Here is an 18888-nt window from a genome sequence, read left to right as displayed (position 1 = left end):
TCACTAGCCCTTCTCTCTTGGTTCCTGTATATATAAACCATGTTGTTTGTCTAAAGAGAAGTTAAATTCAGAACGTTTCCTGGAAACACTTTCTGATTATATCATTAGACTGATTCAAAGAAAGTGAGGGGCAGAGGCTTGCTACACACATAGGAATCACCTGATAAAAACAGTGGTTCCTCCTGAATGTATTAAGGGCAAAATTTACTTATAAAATTTCTATTCCTTTAAAGTTTAACCAGTCATATCTTTGATTATAGACTATTATTGCCTGGTAGGTTAAAGGATCTCTCATATGTATAGAGGAAACATCAATTACATATATTTTATTCTACTATATGATCGCCATGCCAGAGACCCACAGTCGTACCACATATAAATGGCTCAATATAAGTTCACAACTGAAACCAACAAAAGATGCAAACTGATTCTGATCCATTTTAATATTAAAATGTCACAGCACTTTTTGAGCTATTTTATAATTAATTTCAAAATAGATGAGGCAGTAACATCAAGGTTTAGCTAATTATGTTTAAATTAAATATAATCATTTAAAGTAACCATTATAATTAAATACAAGATTCAGGCATCTAATCATTAAAAGTAGAATTGTTAACTTGAGATTTATTATTCTGAAATTCCTTGCATTGCCTTTCTAATGAGTTCTTTCCCCTATAAATGAAAGACAAAAGGTATCTCACTGAAGTCATACTTAGTAAAAGGTCAGGGTTGTCAAACTGATATTGAATCAGTGCAAAGAATCTGCTTTACTACAATCTCCTAGATACAAAACTACAGTTACTATTTGCTAAACCATGTCCAACTTGACTTACATCTTAGTTCTATAAACATCTTAGAATCATCCTAATGATTATAAAGCATTTATTACTGACAAAGAAAATGGACATATTTTGTTTTTTAATAAAAAAAACATATTTTTTATAAAAGAGTGTCTGAGGAAGAAAAATCTAAATAATTTTGTGATTTAATTTTTAAATTAAAATAATTTATTATAACTTAATACCATCTTACACCTGTCAGAATGGCTATCATCAACAAATCAACAAATGACAAGTGCTGGCAAGGATGCAGAGAAAAAGGAACCCTCATGCATTCCTGGTGGGAATGTAGACTGGTGCAGCCACTGTGGAGAACAGTATGGAGTTTCCTCAAAAAACTAAAAATGGAATTCCCATTTGACCCAGTGATCCCACTTCTAGGAATATATCCCAAGAAACTAGAAACACCAATCAGAAAGGATATATGCACCCCTATGTTCATAGTGGCACAATTCACCATAGCTAAGATTTGGAAACAGCCTAAGTGTCCATCAGCAGATGAGTGGATGAAAAAACTGTGGTACATCTACACAATGGAATACTACGCTGTGATAAAAAAGAAAGAATTCTTACCATTTGCTACAGCATGGATGGAACTGGAGATCATTATGCTAAGCGATATAAGTCAGTCAGAGAAAGATAAATATCACATGATCTCACTCATTTGTGGAATATAATGAAGAACATAAACTGATGAACAGAAACAGATCCAGAGACAGAAAAGCATTGATCAGACAGTAAACCTCAGAGGGAAGGTAGGGGAGGGTGGGGGTAAGAAGGAGAAATCAACCAAAGGACTTGTATGCATGCATATAAGCCTAACCAATGGACACAGACACCAGGGGGGTGAGAGGGAATGAGTGGGGGTTGGGGGTGGGGGGGTAATAGGGGGAAAGGACACATATGTAATACCTTAATCAATAAAGAAAAAAAAGAAAAGAAAAAGAAAAAAATTTAAAAAGAATAATGAGGCCCTAACCGGTTTGGCTCAGTGGATAGAGCGTCGGCCTGTGGACTGAACGGTCCCGGGTTCAATTCCGGTCAAGGGCATGTACCTTGGTTGCGGGCACATCCCCAGTAGGAGGTGTGCAGGAGGCAGCTGATGGATGTTTCTCTCTCATCGATGTTTCTAACTCTCTATCCCTCTCCCTTCCTCTCTGTAAAAAATCAATAAAATATATTTTAAAAAAAAATAAGAATAATGAGGAAAACAACTGAATAGCTTCATTTTATAAATTATAGATATATACTCCAAACTTTATATTTGTAAGAATATACAAATATATTGATATAGTCAAATTTGTATATATGTTTCTATATGTTTAAAAATAACCATTAGCTAGTTCTTATACTGGAATGTTATTCATTTAACATAAACCCTGACACATGGCAGGTGCTTAATCAATGTTTGCAAATTTAAAAAATAAATGTTTTCCTATTATCTATTGCTTTTCTGTGGTCTGGAATTAGTACAAATGTTAAGAATCTAAAAGTGAGCAGTGCCTTTCTGGGTGGAAAAGGGTGATTTAAAGGCAAGGTAGCTTGCTTTGCTCCTTGTACTAAACACCTGTAATTAGTGATTGTCACATTTTTCTTGTGTTGTAAAACTGAACTAATTGAAGGTACTACCCTTAGGGGATGAATTCTCCCGTGTAATAAATGCTGAGTGCCCTCTTGAGTTTAGTGTTTTAATTATTCATAATTATAATGATTTCTGTTTATTTGAGAACTTTAGAAATAATTCTAGTTCATCAAAAAAATTCAGAAGCAGAGTAGCTGAGGCTTTGCTTTATTTTATGTTGCGGTCAACAGGCCTATGAACATGCCCGGACATTCTCATGAGCAATGGAGCCAGTTTACAGGTGGGCACTACTGATGTATGCCATGTCCTGAATTAAATGGAGGCACTTATTTCTACTCATTGTCTGATTTCTCTAGAAGTATTTGGGCAATGGTGGGACTGTGAGGTGAAGAGCTGACAAGGATTCAAGTCGAAGAACTGGAAATAATGTAATGCAGTATGAACCAAAGAGGAGGACAACAGATTTGATAGCTGGTTATTAACCAAGTATATAAGTTTTTAAGGTCTTTCCTCTTCTTAAGAGGGTGTGTGTGTGTGTGTGTGTGTGTGTTTGCTTTGCACCCTAAATATATTTGCACACAAGAGACCCAAGTTAAAATATGGGTATTCAAGGTAGGTATTCTGGCCATTTTGGACTAGAATAATTTTTACATCTACTATATTCAAATATATACTAGTGATAACAATATATTGGAACTGGGCTCCTACAATCTTTTCAATATCATATATGCCATATACATTCTTAATAATAGCCTTAAATAATGAAATCCTACTTTTTAAAAAAAAGTTTGGCATTGCAAATTTGTTTCATTGCAATCTGTTTTATTTTCCCCATCTCTTTCTTTTTCTATCTATCTATCCAACACTTTAATTTTAGAGCCAAATATGTACTTTGCAGCTAGAGAATTACTCAGGTCTTCTGATAATCTATTCAATTTAGGAAGCAGCAGCAATTGTTTAATATATTCAAGTAGTAGCAAAGGTAAGAATGATTGATATGGATAATATCATCCTATAAAAAGGTCCGTCTGGAGGCACGCGATATTAGCAATTTTGAGGAGAGTACATTTAACCACTCTCGCCTAAAAAGATCAGCAGATCCAAGGTCCTGCTACAAGAACATTATCTGAAAGTACGTAGGAGTATGTCTCTGATGAAAGGGAATTAACAATTACATAATCCAGGGTTAGGCTCAAATGTGAGCTCTGCTCTTCATCAGCAAATTGTTTACTAAAGAGACTGGAAGTACCATTTAAAAAAAGAAATGTTCTGACCATCCACAATATAGCTCTCCTTCCCAAAGCAAATTTTTAACCACAGCTACTAAGAAGAAGGGGAGGGGAAACGACTCATTGGAAACTCACGTTGTCTCTGCCTCTACCCTCAGGTGCTGACAAGCAGGGAACAAGCCCAAAAGACAGGCGTTGGGAAGGAGAGGCCATGGAATATCCACCAACCAGATAATCATCGCTGGAACAACCGGGAAGTGTCTGAATGTAGGTATGTGCATTGAAGACTTCTGTGTGCTTCTGCGTGTAACACCCCCCCCCCCGCCCCATCAGCCTTTTGAAAGCCTATGTGGCGGCCTGGTGTATGTGAGTATGTGCACAAGGCCACTCAGACACCCCGGCGGCCCTGCAGCAGGAAGTCCTCTTTTTTCTCTTGGGCTTTGAAATCATCCTACAAATTCTCTTGGGCTTTGAAATCATCTCTAGCCTCGGTGTTCCCATGTAGAAGCCTTCCTCCCACGGACACTGAACCCTGAGTCTGTGTCCTTGCTCTCCCCACGCTCTGACCATCCGAAATAACTCCCAGTTCCTCTGGGCTGGTTTTAGTTCTGGTTTCCCTCCAAGACCTAAGTCAAGTTCTACCTCCACTACAAATTCTTGCTGCTTTCTCCATCCCCAATATTTGCTTTGGTCCAAACTTCTATAGAATGTGTAGTTACACCCTTTCTCTGGCATTTGACAACGTGATCCACATACTTCTTTTTTTCTCGTTATGCCCATGTCCTGTGTCCTCAGTGCCACTGTTTATTTCTGGAAAGGCAGGATCTGCCACATTTTTGTATGCTGGATTCCAGCAGCAGAAAAGGGCATGTCATGAGCTGTGATGATGAAGTGAGGCAGCAGAGGGCAGGGGTAGGGGTAAAGGACACAGGGTCTGAAGCCACACTGCCTAAGTCTGAGTTCCTGCTCAGCCAATTACTAGCTGGGTGCTCTGGTCAAGGTTTTTTGAAAAAAAACAACAACAACAACTTTCTGTGCTTTAATGTCTACATCTCTAAAATAGGAGTAGTAATTCCATCCATCTCCTTGAGTTGTTGTAAAGTTTAAATGAGCTAACAAATTTTAAAAGGCTTAGAATATCTAATACATATAAAACACTCAAAAAATCATTACCTAGTTACTACTGTATACACAGTAATATTCCATCTTAGTTTTCTCATAATGCTATAAAATACCGTTATCACTGTTCTACAAACAGGAGCCCTGTGGCCCTGAGAGGTGGTGAATATTACTAGCAAGTGAATAAAATGTATTCACTTGCCATCAAAGAGTAAACTCCAAAATTTATAAATTTTTAAATCATTTTATTCTATTTTAAATTATTTTGGAGAATTTACCAAGAGCTCTGTTAAACTTGGCAGACTAGCCTTCTTGGAATCTCTTCATTTTCTAGGAAATCATCAAGTCTTGTTCTTGTCGCTGCCAAAATTCCTTGGCCGCTGCTACTTCATTAGTGCATCTGTAGCACTTAGCACTGTGCCGGGATGTAGTAGATGATTGATAAATCCTTGGTTAAATTAAATTTTGTCACCCTGCTGATACATTAAGTATACTCTGCCCTTCTGGCCCACTGCTTAATTACAGAGGAGCTTTAGAAATCCTCTGTGGACCTAAAGAAACTACCTTCAGGTAAAATATTTCCATGAGAAGGGATGGGAAGAACTAACATTTTTGAATGCTTATCTCATTCTAGGTTTGTTGGGGTGTTCGTTTTTACTTTGCGAACATTATTTCATTTAATCTTCAAAATACCCTATGCAATAGGGATTGTTACCCCCATTTACCAACCAAAAAGCTAAAATTCAAATAGTCTAACCAACATATTTAAAAATCACACAACTGGTGGGAAAGAATTTCCAATGTAAGTCTAACCCAAAGACCAAGAAATGATGAGACAGTAATGGGGTAAAGTGAGACTCGGATTCAGTCATGAGGCAGATCCTCTTGACACAACTTCAGGTGATGCATGTGCCTCCTTAGGCCTCAGTTTCCTCAGTTATTTTGAGTATCAAAATATTTTATTTGTAAATGGCTTTGAAATTATCATTGGTACTATAGACATAAACTATAATTATGGGTCTGGTGAATATAAACATTGAAACAAGTAAGAAGTCCCCAAAAGGTTTGAATTCCCCAGCAGGTGATGGGAGGAAGGTGGAAACAATGAAAGGAGGTGAAGATCAAAGACAAAGAAATGCCATGCCTGTGGAAGCATCTGGGGTCAGACCTAGAAGATATTACTCTAGTACCAGTGCTGATTCAAGGCTGTTCAGTTGTCAGTTATCCTTAGGATATGTTAGATCATGTTTTAAAATGTAACTATAATGGCCACAATCACTAAACCAAACACTGGATATATAGGACAAAACATTGGAAATCAGGACTGTTGTATATGGAGCCACGTATCTTGTATAAGGGATGGTTGTGAGACAAGCTACTCGTTTGAAGGATTAAGAGTAATATTATCCTTAAATACATGGTTCTAAAACTACATGTGTACCATGGGGGCGTGGGGGTGGGTTGGAAGAGGTTAATGGGGGGAAAAGGGAGACATATGGAATACTTTCAACAATAAAGATATTTTAAAAACAAAGCTCAAAAAATAAAATAAAATAAACTACATGTGTGCCTTCCAGAGTACCTGAAACCCCTAAGGGCCTCAGTGGGATCCAGGCTGCTTGTTCTTGAAACAATTTCTTTAAAAGTTTTTCATAGAAATTAACGGCACTTCATTTGTTGCTGATGTCTTGTTTTGAAGGGAAGTTAGATGTATTTGGTGAGTTAATAAACTATGGCACACATTTAGTTAATAAACTAAATAGGCATGTGCCTCACTTATTATGATAGTAAAAACAGTTCAGTGTTATAAAACTGTAAAGTGCTTTCCATTTCTTAGCATTTAATTACATCCCTACTGAGTTTAGAGAATAATGAATCTCAGCATATGACCTATTGCATGTATTTAGATTTAAGGAAGTTATCTATATAATAAAAGCTTAAGCAACCATTACAGCAGAAAGACCGGAACAACCAGTCGCTATGATATGCACTGACCACCAGGGGGCAGACACTCAATGCAGGAGCTGCCCCCTGGTGGTCAGTGTGCTCCCCAAGGGGGAGCTCTGCTCAGCCACAAGCCAGGCTGATGACTGCCAGTACAGCGGTGGTGGTGAGAGCCTCTCCCGCCTCCTCAGCAGTGCTAAGGATGTCAGACTGAAGCTTAGGCCTGCTCCCTGCTGGCAAGTGGACATCCCCCAAGGGCTCCCGGGCTGCCAGAGGTATGTCTGATTGTTAGCTTAGGCCCAATCCCCTGGGAAGCGGGGCTCACAGCTGGTGAGCACGGTGGTGGTGGCAGGAGCCTCTCCCTTCTCTGCAGCAGTGCTAAGGAACAGTGAGCCGAGCAGTAAGGAGCGAGCAGGCGGGTGGTAAGGAGCGAGGGGTCCCAGACTACGAGAGGGCGCAGGCTGGGCTCAGGGATTCCCCCCTGCCCAAGTGCATGAATTTTGTGCACCAGGCCTCTAGTTTACTATAAGTATATACCCATATTTTTTCTTTCCTTTGTTTACATGATAAATTCCAGAACCCACCTATCAGATATTTTAAATTGCATTTTAACTTGATTGAGAACAGGCAACCTAGCTGATATTTTAAACAGTATTGAAGAAATCAAAGAGAAATTAAGAAACCACTTTCATAAGTGTCTTTTGTCAAAGCTTGCCTAGAGGAAGCCTCCACTTCCAGGATCTACTGCTGAGATGGAGAATCTATGATCGATTGCTCAATTGCATCTGACCAATTTTAACTGTCAAGTATTTTGAAAAATATAGCCTATGACAATAACACATTTAACCTATTATAATAGCCTCTTTAATATTTGAACTTTATCATTATTGTTAATTATTAAGCACCTTGATGGTGGAATGGCTTGTAAGGATAATGATTGGTATAATGGAGCAACAAATGGTTAATTTGAGGAATATTTTTAGAGTGTATTCCTTATGAATTATACAAATGTTTATAAAAATAATTTTTACAATATTAAATTATGGGTTTTTTTTGCAAAGTAGTGAAATATAATAGAGGAAATTTTTCCTACTTCTATTACTTAAAAAATATTTGTGAACATGGGTTTTTCAATATATAGCAGGATGCTACCTGTCTGGGAGAAGACTCGTCTATACTAATAATAGGGTAATATACAAATTGGTCAGGATGCTGTCACAGTAAGGACCGATCAGCAGGCTGCCTGAGCAGCAGGCACGGGTGGACGGGGACTTGCAGCATTGGGGATGGGGGGGGGCGTGGCGGCCCTGGCTGCCGGTCGCAGGCGCGCGGAGAGGGCCCCTCCCGCACAAAGCCTGGGCCCAGTGGGGACGCGGAGGCACAGCCCAGCAGGAGGGGTGGGCTGTACTCCCAACATGGCGGGCAGCAGCTGTGAGCAGCCCCAAGCAGGGGCCTGCGGGCCAAGCTGAAGCAGCCCCTGCGGGCCATCAGTTCCAAGGAGGGGCTGCGCCAGTCCTGCCTCCTGGCCCAGAAGGTATGCGATCACAGGGACAGCCATGGTGGCAGGGCAGATTGACGTCCTCCTGGGTGCGCCGCACGGGTTTACAGATCTGCACAGGTCTCTGGTGCGTGCATCCTATCCCCTCACCTTGTATGCGAACGTCCCTCAGAACGCTGTCACCCACGCATGCCTGCAACAGTCCCAGACCACGGCGCGCACATGTTCCCCCCCGCCCCTCCGCCACACTTCCGTCAACCCCAGCGTGCCTACATCCCTGACACAACGTGCACACGTCCCCTCTGGCAAACTCACCCCCTTTGGAGCGTGTCTGGGTGCTCAGGGAAGGCGGCTGTGAGATGTCAGTGAGAGGGCGGAGTGGTGATGCCCTGTTCCCATGGAGGCCAGTGCAGCGACAAGATCACTTCCATGGGGCTAATGCAGGTGCTGAGGTGGGAGCAGGTGCAGACAGACACACCTGGTAGGCGTGGGGCAGCCCTCGCTGAGGTGCCTTCAGTCAGCATTCAAGGTTGGGAACCCAGAGGATGTGAGGAGGTCTGTCCTCTCAGTGTAACGGCAGGAGGGTTGGAGCAACTGCAGAGGAAGAATGTGCACTCAGGGCGCTGGCATCCATGAGTGAAGGCCACCCTACTGAGCCTCGCTCACTTGGGGCCTAGCGCACTCCTGCCAGGCAGCAGGGGACAGGACATGCTTTTCCAAGTTAATGAGAGAAAACATTGATTCTCCCACTGCCCGCTAAGGTGGAAAGCGGAGTGGGGAGACATGTGGGGAGTGAGCAAGGTTCCCAGTCTGGGGGTTCCAAACCTGCCGTTGGTTCCTTTCACCACTGACTAGAGAAATACAGGGTGTCCCCCCAAAATGTATACACACTTTGAATACCTACTAATTCCAATAGGTTTAAGTATGAAAAGAAAGAAACAACAATGGAGCTGTCATCTGTTAAAAGTGTGGGCCTAAACCAGCAGTCGGACATCCCCCAAGGGGTCCCAGATTGGAGAGGGTACAGGCTGGGCTGAGGGACCCCGCACCCATGCATGAATTTCATGCACCAGACCTCTAGTCCTATATAATGAAAGCCTAATATGCAAATTGTCCCCTCGGGTGGTGGTTCGACCAGGAGTTCGACCAGGAGACCAGGTGTTTGACTGCTTGCTATGATGTGCACTGACTACCAGAAGGTGGCGCGGAACATGGCGGGCTTCGGCAGCGCAGTGCTGGCAGCGGGCAGCAGTGGAGGTGCTGCTGGCCCCAATGGGCCCCAACGAGAGTGGGGCCTCAGCGGGATGGTGGAGCAGGTGAGCGGGCAGCGCCAGGCCAAGGCAGGTGTGAGTGGGGGCCCAATTGCCCCACCGATTGCCCCACAGATGGCAACCAGCAGTGGAGTGCGGGGCCACTGGCCAGCTCCCAGGCGCTGAGGGAGCCGGGCTGGCGGGAGCCAATCGCCCGCTGATTACTATGCAGACGGTGACCAGCAGCGATGGCGGGGGCAGGGCTGCCTCCCAGCTCGCAGGCGCTGAGGGAGAAAGGGCAAATGGCAATATTAAAATATTTCTTCTAATTATTTCCCTTTCAATGTGCACAAATCCATGCACTGGGCCAATAGTAAGAATTATAATATCTGCTATTCATAGGGTGCCTATTCTGTGCTAGACCCTTTAAAATAGATCATTCTTAGTCTTCAGAATGTCCCTGCAAGGATATTTTGTTTTCCTCATATGTCCTCTGATATAGTTGAGTAAACCAGTAAAAAGGTAGTGCCACAATTCAAACCCAGATTTTGAGACTCCTGTGCTCATGCTTTTAACTATTAGGGAAGCCATTTGCCTCCATAGAGGAAGGGAGGTAAAAAGTTACACACACACACACACACACACACACACACACACACAATAATAATAGCTACAATTTATTAATGTGCCATGTACTGGGCTAGGTCTCCTAAGTTCCTTATCCTAATATACAGCTCAAAAGAGGCTTTTTCATCTCAGGATTTTCAAATGAATTGGATATTAGTATTCCCATTTCCCCTGTGAGGTATTTAAGGTTCAGAGGCACTGAATTACTGACATAAGATGACACCCCTGATAAGTAGCAAAACTGGGTTTCCAACTCAGGTCTTGTCGAGTTCAAAATCCATGTTCTTTCTAAGAATATTATAAGCTAAAATATGTAACTTTTATAAACTAAAGACTCTGGACTGCTGCATACTTATCTTTTTTCCTCTGACTGTCTTAAAATGATTTCAGTTTTGTTTAGAAATTATTGAACTTTCTGTTAGTAAGGAACTTGCAGAAAATTAGTACTAAACAATGAATATGCACCACTTTGTGTTTATTCTAATGATGCTCAAGTTTACATCAAAGTCAGATTTTAACATTATAACTCTCCTGTGCTCAGCTTATATTTTATAATCTAGAATTCTACTAAGAACTTAAAAATTAAAACAGGTTTATGAAACTCCGGAAAACTGCCCTGCATGCATAAATTGCTCTTCTAAATACCGCAAGTTACAAACACAACTGAATATCTTTCATCCTAATCTTACAAGAAGCCTAGAGCAGCATTTTTGCATTCATTCATTAAACAAGTATCACTGATTGCCCACTATTTTCATAACTGTGTGCTAGGGAGATTGGCAGAGAATAAGAATGCAGACCCTGACCTCAAACAGCTTTATAAATTAATTAAAGAAAAAAGACATGGAAACCACTAAGCAACAAAAATTGAAGTTAAGGAACATGGCAACAGTGAAATAAATTGTGTTTAATGAAAAAGAAAAAAAAGACTACTACAGTTTCACGGCTGGAGATGCTGACTATGGGTTAAAGTAGTGAAAAAGGCCTCACAAAAAAAGGCCACTGTCTAGGCAGAGAGGATGGACGGCACTGGCCAGGCAGGCACTTGGGGTGGAGGTGGCCGGCAGCAGGTGCATTTATTATCCTGAAGGCTTCTTCAAGGGAACTGGAAAAGACAAGATTGGAAAAGGAGGTGAGCCCAGATAGCCAGAGGCTCTGATTCCAGCTAAAGACTCTGGCCTTTGGCCTCAAGGTGATGGGAGTCATTGAAAATTTTTGAGCAGGGAAATGACATAATTAAACAGTGCTTTAAAAAAAGATAAATTTGGCAGAACTGGGCAGAATGAATTTGTGCAGAGAGTACGGGAGCAAAGAAACTACAGCAATAATTCAGTTCTAAGGTGATGAGGTTTTGGACAAAAGTGACAGTGGGACTAGAAGGAAGAAAATAAATGCAAGAGGTAGTGCAAAGAAAGACGAGAGAAGGCGATGACTAGATATGGGAGAGAAAGACACAAAATAATTAATTTTAAATTCTGTTTGGGGAGTTATATCATTTATAAATTTTGTTTTAGAATTAATTGGACATCATCCATAATATTCATGTTCTGAGACGCCACTGGATTCCAGGAAGACCTTGCTTTTATTCAATGTGGCATTTTTTTTCTAGGCAAATTTACAGTGAAATCCTGCTTCCAAAGAGATAATAGATACTTTTATAAAAATGCCTGAGAAAATGTTTGTAACGTTATGTTATAGTAATAGTAATGCAGTTATAGGATGGCAGAATGCTTAGATGAGTAATGTAAATTCAGCTAAACAATGATGTTCAATTTGTTTCCAAAATTCTCATTTATTGATTTAGCTATTGTTATGTTTTCTACCAAAGTGACTTTTAAAAACTGTTTATTGGTTGTCTACATTAGATCACTCTTACAAGTATGTTGATATGATTCTCTAGCAGTTTGGGTATATTTGGTGCTTCCTCCCAGGATAAATCCTGTGGTCTTCAAAAGGTCCCTGTTTAATTATTGTACTTGATGGGAAAACTGAGCCATAAAGAAAGTGAATTAATGATTTATTCAGGGTAGTATGAGAGCAGAAGAATCTATCTTTCCTGTAGGTCCAGTGGACTTCATTGATCAAATAAGACTAGAAAGAAATATTCTTTTTGGTTATTTAGGTTTGGTAAAAATACCCAGTGCCAGGCAAATACAACCTTGTTCCTTAGAACACTCTCTCCCTTTCTCTCTCTCTCTCCCTTTCTCTTTCCCTCCCTTTCTCTCTCTCTCTTCTCTCCATTGCATTACTGTGATCTATATATGTACCAGTTACTTTAAAAAGCAAGTGTCACTTTAATATTACTTAGATACTGTTTTTAATGCATCAAGTAAAACATATTGTGGCTTCCAATATTAATTCATTCTCCACTTAGCATTGATAAAAATATTTATGATCTGCTACAGAGCAAAACATATTGTTATCCATTTCCCCCCGCTTTGATAAAAAGCATTCTTCAGCTGTTTTCTAGGAACAAAAGTTGTCAAAGTTTGATGGTAATTTATGTTGTCGGTGCATTAAGTTGATTTTATGGCAGCCAACACAACTATTGTCCATTTATGAAACCAAGGATCACTCTAGGTCTCCACAAAGGCCATTTGATACCTGCCCTCTCATTTGACTGACCTTGAGGGGAGTTGAGTTTGGTAATTTATGGCAAACACCATCTAGAAGACCTATTTGCAAGATTCACTGTCATTTAGTGCTAAATGATCATTGCTGAGTCCAGGGACAATCTGAGCTCCTGACAGAGCAATCCCATAAAAAATATTGCCTACCCACCCAGGTGTCCTTTCCAATTATCTGAAGTAGGAATTAATACTTTTAAAAGCTGCTAGTTTTTGAAAGGTTATTACAATTTATTCCAGCAGTTTCTTTTGCACATTATGATGAATTAGTTTATTAGGCCATTATTTTCCATGTCAGCTTTTTAGAAGATTGAACCATAATGTTGAAACATTAGTGTGAATGGCAAACATACTATTTTACAGCTGAGTAATATATTTCTTTGAGAAAAATGTGCTCCGTTTTTAATAACAGGTAATTTTATGTTTATGTTCCCTAATGCTGTTGTCAGATATTATTTATTTCTGTTTGGTAAGAACTGGAGAATTTTCTTTCAAAATGTTAATGGTGGCCTAGACAGATTTTAGAGTCATAGTAAGAATATATTACTTAAAAGTAGAAATTATAAATTGTGTTTTTCCCTGAAAGCTAATATTTTGTAAGGTTTCCTTGACACCAATTTAATACATGATTACTTCCAGGGAGAGTTATACTCCTGTCTCCATTTTATTTTTTTCTCTAAATGTAGTGGACCGGGTGGGGAAGGGGTAGTTCATTTTTCTAAGGTCTTAATGACTTTCAAGTTTTTATTTAATAAATCTTCTTTATCTGAAATGATTTGTTGCTTCAGAGATCATTTAGTGATATTCTATCATATATAGGTATTTTGTAAGTAATAATAATTAGCATTTGAGAGATTTTTCAGTCATTGTTCTCCATTATATGTCTACTAAAATAGTAAATCAGTATAGTAACCTCCTATTTATCAAGTATTTAAAAATACCTCTATGTGGAAAAGATTAATTAGAAGTACTTACTCTAAAGAGCATTCAGTGCACTATATTTTTATTCAGATAGCAAATATTTTTGAATGCCTAATACCTGCCAGTCATTATAAAACTGTGTGCAGTGGGACGTAGCCATAGCAACAGTTTAGACATTCAATCTTTTTATTTCTGTTAAAATTATTTGTGGAGATACAGTTTTTACAAAATATAGTTCCACAAAATTCTGAATTTGGAGTGAGCTAAGCATGTAAGCAAATTCGGTAACACTTTGAAAGGTTTATATTTGCTTTCTCCGATCCAACAAATGCTTGCCAAAGGAAATATTGTTTTTGTTTCCTCATCAAACACATTTGTTTCTGTAGCAAATGGTTTCAAAACTGAAGTATTTATTTTTGTTGATATGACGGAAACAAATGTTAGTTTTAGCAGAATTAAGATTTGAAGCACTCCATAAATTTTTCACATTGTGTCAGAGAATTTTTTATAATGTCTGAAGTTAATAATGAGAATTCCGAAGTTTCTTCTTTTGGGGGGAAGAAGAACATACATACAGAAAAACGCACACATAGTAAGTGTACAGCTCAATGGATTGCCACAGAGTGAGCACACGATGTAACCAGCACTCAAATCAAGATAGAAGTCACCAACATTCCAACAAACAACCTTGCGGCCCCTTCTAGTTAATCACACCCCACTCTCCACCCCCAGTAACTATTCTTCTGATTTATGACATCATAGTTTACATTAGGCTGTTTCTTGAAAGTTATAAGATCGTGATAAAATTATTACTTCTTTTGCTAATGTTTCTGAGATTCATCCCCATGGTTGGATTCTGTTGTACTTTGTTGACATCAATACATGGTATATTCCATTGCTTAAATGTACCATATTTTATTTGCCTACTCTATTGATGATCACTAGATTGATTTCTGTGTGGGGTTTGGCAAAAAAAAATTTGCATGAGCATTACATATACATATATTCATACAGGTTGGGGCAAGAGTAGGTTTACAGTTGTGAGTACATGAAACAGTTTATTCTTGTATTATTATTTATTAACTAGTAGCCCTGTGCACAAATCCGTGCACCAGCTCACTGCAGCCCTCCAGTAGCTCTCTGCCCGCTGCCCCACCCTCCTGTAGCTCCCTCCGCTCCCCCTCGTAGCTTGCTGCCCTGCCCCTTCCTGTAGCTCTCCACCGCCCGCTTGTAGCTCGCTGCCCCACCCTCCTGCTGATCTGTGATCTGGTCATTATGCGGTCGGTCGTTATGCATCACGGTGTAATGACCATATGCATATTACATATTTATTATATAGGATTATTGTATGATTTCCACGGTAAGCATACTTCTGTCCCACCCTGCATATCATAAATATATATACACAATATTGCATTGTATATATACAATAAAAGCATATCTGTTGGTATATTCCCAGGAGTGGAATAGCTGGATCTCAGGATTGGCACAGGTGCAGCTTTTGCAGATACTGCCAATGAGTTTCCCTGAGTCCTGGTTCTTTCTTATACTCATTAGCTATTTTCCTTTGGACGTCGAGCTAAAAAATAATTGGGGAGAACTGGAGTAAATAATTTCCAGGTTTATTTCAGGCCTATACCTCTGTAATTCAGTGCTTGTTTACAATGGAGAACATTGGCATAGATTTCAACAAAAGGCGGATAATGAGAATCTGCTACTTGGTTTTCCATTATACTTCACTATGTGCATTTACATATGGATGTGACTGTTAATGAACCTGAGCATTCACATTATTTGCTAAATAATAAAATTACAGTATCTGATGCAGAAGAGCTGGAAAGTTTTCTGGTTTCCCCTATATGTTCCATGAAATACAGAACATTTTTTGCCAGGCTGTTGGTAATAACGAGACAAATACAAAACAGGCCCGCTCTTCAGTGTTGCTGGTTGTTTTCACTGGAGGGGTGCAGGGACTGTGTGTACACATCCCTGGGGTATTTTACACAAAGCAAGTATTCAATACATTTTTGTTGTACACATTATCCATTTTGTAGAATGATTTGGGGAGGACGGAGCTGTGGGGGTTGCATAGAATCCTGCTCTGCCAACTGACTTTAGCCAAATTATTCATCTCCTTTAGCCCTACTTGCTTCATCTGTAATGTGGAGAAAATAGCCCCTACTTCAGAGATCACCGTGAGAACAAAGGACGTAGCGTATGTGAAGCACTTCACACAGTGCCTGCTTGTGATGCTCAGTAAATGTAGGGTGGCATTCTTGTCTTTTTTAATTTTAAGATGGTATTTTTACAACCTCTGTCTAAAGATAGTAAAGATTCTGCTGCTCATACTTTATGGGTAGATAAGTATGCTCTAAAGTTTATTAGAACCTGACAGCTAGATGTTATTCTTCCTTTTATTAATTTTTCCACAAATATTGATGCAGTAGACTATGGGCAATGCACTACACAAGGCATGAGTATTCCACCACATTTTAAACTCTGCCCCTGGCACACAGAGCTGATGTGGCTTGCAAGTCCTCCGGCAGTTAAAGTACAGCATGAGTAGGCATGAAGGGGAGGTCTAGACACTCCAGGAAAACTTCCTGGAGGAAGTGACAGCTCAACAACTGACACCTGACAGATGCCTAGGCCTTAACCATGTAAGGGAGGGTGGGGAAAGGGATGTTCAGGAATAAGAGCACACCAGGCAGAGGAAACAACACTAGAAGACTGGAAGATTTTCAGAAAAATTAAAGCTTAGAAGGCAATGGATGAGAAAAAGAAAAGAAAATGTGCCAAGAAGAAAGAAATAAGGCTAAAAAGGCAAACAGGGACCAGTCCATTAAGGCCTTATACACTGGAGTTTGGACTTTATCCTGAGGATAATGAGAAGCTATTGATTTTTTTTTAATTAGAGTATCTTTATTAGATGTGTGTATTAGACCATTCTTGGTGAAGAATGGGGATGGAGTGGGGGGGCAGGGGGAACAAGACAGGAGGTAGAAAGATAGTAAACAGGGTAGAAGGTAGCAGTGGTCTGAATTCGGGTCTCAGCAGTGGGAACAGAGAAAAGTGGACGGATAGAAAGCACCTCACTTGGAAATCTAGGATGGTACCATACCAAAGCCCGAGCCTGGACAGTGGAATGCTTAGTCATAGTAATTACTAAAGGGGAGAAGGCAGAGGAAGAGAAGGTGGAGGTAGAAGGACAAATGAATTGCACTGAAACAAGGTAAGGTTGAAGTGCTGTGTTACCTAAGTATGTGTTGAAGAAATAACTTTGACTTCAGGAGGGAAGTCTTAGATGAAGATGTAAATAGCAAGGTAATTGCAGGAACCAATGGCATAGGGCAGGTTGGTTAAGCAGAGTTTAGAGTGAGAAGAGAGCATCCTAGAATGGAGCACTGAGGAAAAGCCATATTTAAAATATAGGTGGGAGAAGAAGAACCTGAAGTACAAGCCACAAAAGTGGTAAGAAAATGTCAAGTGTGCGCTTATCATGACCAATGGGATAAAATGTTTCTGGAAGAAGGAATGAATGGTCAGTAGTGGCAGATGCTGCCAAGGTGGGAAACAGCCTAGGTATTGAGAAATGCAACCACCAGCTTTGGCAACAAGGGAATAAATCTGTGGAAACTTTGCTAAGAACAGGTTGGCCTTGAACAAGTCAAGGTACAAGTGATAAATAAAAACATAACTACGGGGTCATGGGCTTCCAGGCCAATACAATTACTAAATAACACATTAGGTAACTATATTAGTAAGAGTTACTCGAAGATCTGTTAAACACCTATTTTAAAACTTAAACACAACTACAAAATACATACTACTTTTGGTGGTTGTTTTTTTAATGGGTTTTTATCACTGGCTGTACATTTACCTCTGAATCATAAAAACATAGTGGTTCTCAACCTTCTGGCCCTTTAAATACAGTTCCTCATGTTGTGACCCAACCATAAAATTATTTTCGTTGCTACTTCATAACTGTAATGTTGCTACTGTTATGAATCGTAATGTAAATATCTGATATGCAGGATGGTCTTAGGCGACCCCTGTGAAAGGGTCGTTTGACCGCCAAAGGGGTCGCGACCCACAGGTTGAGAATTGCTGCTTTAGAAGAATATGAATTTTATGCTCTAATCCAGTTGCTGGAAACTTGCCTCTTGAAGAAATTTAGCTGAGAATTCTGAAGAAACAAGAATGGGGAAGAAGTTCCCTGTGGAGATGTTGTTGTTGTTGTGAATGTTGAAAAGAATAGAATGGGCTTTAAAATAAATAACAAAGAGAAAAGAATAGGATGTGGAAGCAGAGCAGACAGGAATCCCAAAGGACAGGAGGGTTCAGGTTCTTGCGTGTGCATATATGCAGAGCCAAACTCAGAGAGAAACAACTCCTGGAGGAGAAGCCGGTGATTCATTATTGTGAGTTAAAAGGGGACATGTTATAAATCATAAGCAGGACAAGCGAGTTCTGTTTTCCCTGCTCTGTTCCACTGTTGAAAATTAATTTTCCTCGGGATTTTTTTCCTGGTGGCTGTTATTTACAGTATCGTCCGCCCAGGCCAGCTCATTCATTTCCACAGGCAGCTCCTGTTGGCGCACCAGGGTAAAGCACAGCAAATTCGTTTAGGGGGTTGTCGGAACTCTATGTGCAAGTACTGCTTCCAGATTCAATCTGTAAATGTAAGGTGTGTTTATCCTCACATTTCACACCAAGCCCAAGCCTAGTTTGAGTAGATGAAATTTGTGTAAAAGGGACCACGACTGGGTAATTTTTCTTTTAAAAATATGTAAGGTCACTCAGGCATAGGATATAATGGGCCGTTTCATGGGCACTGCTTCTCACAGTGGCTTTGTTACTTTGAGGGCAGAGCTGAGGAGCTGGTTGTTTTGAGGAGCAGACGGCATGGTCTGTGGCAGAGCCAGGTGGGACACCCACACCCCTGTCTTCCACCTCCCAAGTGAGTGCCCTGCTCTGGGGACTAAGAACATGGGTCAGGGACTGAGGACTTACACTCTGTTCTCATTTAATTTCCAGCAGAGCCATGAGGTCAACACTATATTTATATCCACTTTACAGAAAGTCAGAACCCGAGAAATTAAGTAATGTGCCCATGTACAAAAATAATAAGTAACAAGACCTGGGTTTAAACACATTTTTCCACCAGGACCAAATAGAACTAATGAGTAGTGAGTTTTTCATGTTTTGTTTTATTGTTGTTGTTGTTTTGTATTGGTGGGGGGTTGTTTTGT

General features: G+C 40.2%; 1 protein-coding gene across 6 annotated transcripts in view; it reads left to right on the top strand.

The window, feature by feature from the left end:
• HS3ST5 (heparan sulfate-glucosamine 3-sulfotransferase 5) overlaps positions 1-18888 on the top strand; it is a 236801-nt gene that overhangs the window by 128369 nt on the left and 89544 nt on the right. For all 6 annotated transcript variants that reach the window (XM_006084374.3, XM_014451810.2, XM_023750146.1 and 3 more), the window contains one exon: positions 3809-3921. The gene's annotated coding sequence lies outside the window, so the exon portion shown is untranslated. The remainder of the gene's footprint in view (positions 1-3808; positions 3922-18888) is intronic.

The sequence above is a fragment of the Myotis lucifugus genome, unplaced genomic scaffold (genome assembly GCF_000147115.1).
Source record: "Myotis lucifugus unplaced genomic scaffold, Myoluc2.0 scaffold_11, whole genome shotgun sequence".
NCBI classification, from domain to species: Eukaryota; Metazoa; Chordata; class Mammalia; order Chiroptera; family Vespertilionidae; genus Myotis; species Myotis lucifugus.
This window is presented reverse-complemented; position numbering and strand designations above follow the sequence as displayed.